Below are 3,977 nucleotides of genomic sequence, written 5' to 3'. Positions count from 1 at the left end.
AAATAACCATGAAGGGCTGTTTTCTTCTGAAATATGGGGTTGTGGACCATTTACAAGTAGGTAATATTTACACTTTGTTTTTGTATGGATGAGATTAGTTTATACTGAACAGTATACAAGCGAGACAGTCTCGGAAATATGGCTGGAGTTGCCTCTCAAGGCAGGCTCGCTATTATGGCAGATGTGGCCTGTTCATTGTCAACAAGCTCAACTCGCATGTGCAGTATAGACATTTCTGAAAAGGAAACTTCGTGACTATTTAATTTCCAGGGGGTCTGTTTTCATTCACAGGGCACCGGAAATATCTGAAATTAGCTGGATGGGGCAATGATACAGTTAAAAACACTGCAAAATGGACTAACTTCAGCTCCCAGGTTATTTACTAACTACTAAAACTAGTGCTTCGGCTGCTCAGAGCTAAAAAACATTGTTAAGGCCTATCTGGATGATATTTTAAACGCTGTATTTTGCTAAATTAGCTGTATCAGCCACAAAACTTATTTGAGAAATTGGGGGTCTCATCCGTCCAGTTAAATTTAAGTTGATACCAACTAAAATGATTGATTATTGGGATTACCTTAACTCTATTAATTTGTCTAGGACTCCGCCCTGAGGCAAGGGATTGGAATTAATTGAAGCCTGTAACAACCTTGTTATTATCAAGCAGACTTCTGTTCATCAAGTGTAATTGACAATATATTGGCTTTCAGCTGTGCTATTTGGGCCTTTGCACAATCAGTACTATACAGCTTGCAAAAGAAGTAAGCCCTTAAGTACCATGTGGTCATTGTTACCAGTCCTATGCTATTCCCAGCTGAAACTATCATAATCGCCATGGTGGACGAACAGTATTCAGCATCTTTCCACTAACTTTTCATCAGTAAATCTTCAGTTAAATTACAAACTGATGCTATTGCTCAAGGATGGGAAATTGTTGATAGCATCTCTTGTTACAGAGGCGGATGGGAGAGTTACCAATTTTTCAGTTATATGGCATCAACTACCTATAGACACTAGGTGCATTCTGTGGATTAAAGGTGTTGTGCGAATATGCAAGCTCTAGTCCAAGTTGATGCACTTCGGTGGTGGTAATGTTAATCACATGGGTGCAATCAAGTCAAAGTATCCGGTGATAGTTTACCTAGCCTCATTAGGGTACACAGTATGGGTGTTGGATCACAAAGTATTTAATTACATTGTGAACACTAAAGACCAAGATGCTTGCATCCAGGCTCAATCCCCAGTTGCAAAAGATATGTAGCATATCATTAGTGATGGATACATTCTCGCAACACTGGGGAGGAATGTTCTTTTATGTCTTCCTCCATTTTTGCCTCATCAGACGGGTTTGCAAAATTCGGCAAGTTCCCGCCTCAGGCATTTTTATAGTGCCTGCCTGGCTTAGACAGCCATGGTTCCCACTGATGTGGGGAATGATAGAACCTTATATGGTTATTTCTAGACACAAAATTTGCTGGTTTAGCCGTGACACGGGAAACCATCCTCAGCATGATATAATCAATTCATTGACTTACAGACTCTGAGAAGACCATTCCTGCGGCTCGGTTGTTAAACCAACCATGAGCGTGCTCACTGCAGATCGCAGGGATAGCACCAAAATAACAGTATTTCCTCATAATGAGATGGGAGGTATTTGTTTTATGCTTATATTACATATAATTTGGCACAGATGACTGACGTCTTGAAGTTCAGGCTCATATGGGGGCTTGACAATCATTAAGTTAAAAGTGCCATCTACTATGCCTAAAGTGCCTTTTCATCATATTGGCTGGGAGGAGCAGAATCCACTCTGTCGGGTCTCACCCTCTGAGATCTAGATTATGAAGGATACCTGCAACTCGAAACCCCCCAGGCCTAGGGACGCAGAGATATGGGATGTTAACATTGTGCTACGTCGCTTCGCCAGTGGGCTCCAGCTACATCCCTGTCCTTGGTCAAACTCACTTACTAGTGGTTATGCTCATAGCACTGAGTGCAGCGCAACGGGTCCAGTCATTGCATAAATGGTGACTGGACAGGATGATTATATCTGCAGGCTGAATAACACTTATGTTTATGACTTAGTCAAGCAGAATAGACCAGGGGCACCAGGTCTCAAACTAGATTGTTCACATATCCCATGGACCTTCGATTGTGTGTGGTCACACATCTACACCAGTATGTTAAGGTCACTAAAAGCCTTAGAGATCGGAACTAGCTATGTTGTTAGTTACATATAGCCTCATAAGAAGGTATCACTACAGACCATCTCCAGGTGGTTATATGGGTCTGGCTTATACAGGAGTAAACACTGACATTTCAAGTCTCACTCCATCAAGGCTGCAACAACCTCAGCAGCAGAGTTATGGAAGTTAGCGGGACCACATCCTAGCGGCTGCAGGATGGTCAAACTAGCGATCTTTCCAAACATTTAGTACTAACCCATTGCCAGATCGGGGGTATTTGCCAACTCTATGTTAGGTTCTGTTCATAGTTCCTCCCAGTTGAGGGAGGTTACTATTATCATTAATTGTTCATTAATAGCATCAACATGTCTATATCTATGCCATATCGGAATGCATTATTAATGATCACTCATCATTGGTCACTGATGCAGTGTGTGATGCATGGACATGTTTCCACGGCATGAAATCACAGAGCTTTGAAATCTTCACGTAGTCACTCACGTGACTCCGAAGTAAAATAATAAGATTAAACGAGAACTTACCAGTTTGAAGTTTGATCTTTATTTTATGAGGAGTAACGTTGAGGATTACGTGCCCTCCACGCCCAACCCTCTATCATAAAGGTCAACTGGTATTCGAGTTCTCTTATCATACTATGTTTAGTTGACTACTGTTATCTGTGATTTCACACCGCTGCTTTGAAGATTGACGCGCATGCGTGCTGGCAAGATCTTCACGTAATCCCTCAACGTTATTCATCATAAAATAAAGATCAAACTTCAAACTGGTAAGTCTCAGTTTAATCTTACTATTAGTTGTTTTCAATCAAGATTCCTCAGCAAAGATATCTGACAGATGGTAAAACGTCAATTTTATTCTGACTTGTAATTAACCTCCTGAAATGTTTTCTGGTGGAACAATGGCCAATTAAAATATAAAGTACTCCTCATGATTTAATCTGTTGATTATTCCATTATAATAAACAGTGTCATAGAGTCATACAGCATGAAAACAGGCCCTTCGGCCCACCTGCCTGCTTTTAGCCCATATCCAAGGTGGCACAGATAGATAGATAAATACTTTATTAATCCCCTCAGGGAAATTCAGATGTCCAGTATCCAACACAGTCAGAACCTAAAGCAGACAATACATAAATTACGGACAATACATAAAAGCAATAAATATTTTTTTTTTAAAAAGTGGCTCAGCAGTAGAGAAAAAACAGCGCCAGACACACAGGTTCGATCCTGACTATGGTTGCTGTCTGGGTGGAATTTGTACGTTCTCCCTGTGACCAAGTCAGTTTTCTCCGGGTGCTCCAGTTTCCTCCCACACTACAAAGTCATACAGGTTTGTAGGTTGATATAAAAAGCTGGAGTAACCCAGCGGGACAGGCAGCAACTCTGGCGAGAAGGAATGGGTGACGTTTCGGGGTCGAGACCCTTCTTCAGTCTGATGCTGCCTGTCCTGCTGAGTAAAGCCCCTGTCCCACTTTCACGACCTAATTGGCGACCTCTGCCAAGTTTGCCCTTGACTCAAACTCGCAGCATGGTCGCCACGAGGTCGTAGGAGGTCATAAGAAGTCTTCGTAACTCTTCCTCATGCTCGTGAGTGCTCTGCGCGTACTTGTGGTCTCAAGTAGGTCGCGGCGTTTTTTCCCGCCTGATAAAAAGTGTCCACGAGTAGAAAAAAGGTCAACAGATTAAATCATGAGGAGTACTTTATATTTTAATTGATACTTTTTACTCGTAGGTAGGTCGTAGGTAGGCCGTAGTAGGTAGTCGTAGGTAG

At 41.9% G+C, this 3,977-nt stretch overlaps 1 long non-coding RNA gene across 1 annotated transcript in view; it reads left to right on the top strand.

Annotated features, from left to right (window-relative positions):
* LOC116971754 overlaps positions 1-3,347 on the top strand; it is a 17,861-nt gene extending 14,514 nt beyond the window's left edge. Inside the window, exon 3 of the long non-coding RNA XR_004411613.1 lies at positions 3,251-3,347. This is a non-coding gene — a long non-coding RNA (uncharacterized LOC116971754). The remainder of the gene's footprint in view (positions 1-3,250) is intronic.
* Positions 3,348-3,977: the final 630 nt, after the last annotated feature.

The sequence above is a fragment of the Amblyraja radiata genome, chromosome 4, assembly GCF_010909765.2.
Source record: "Amblyraja radiata isolate CabotCenter1 chromosome 4, sAmbRad1.1.pri, whole genome shotgun sequence".
NCBI lineage: Eukaryota > Metazoa > Chordata > Chondrichthyes > Rajiformes > Rajidae > Amblyraja > Amblyraja radiata.
This window is presented reverse-complemented; position numbering and strand designations above follow the sequence as displayed.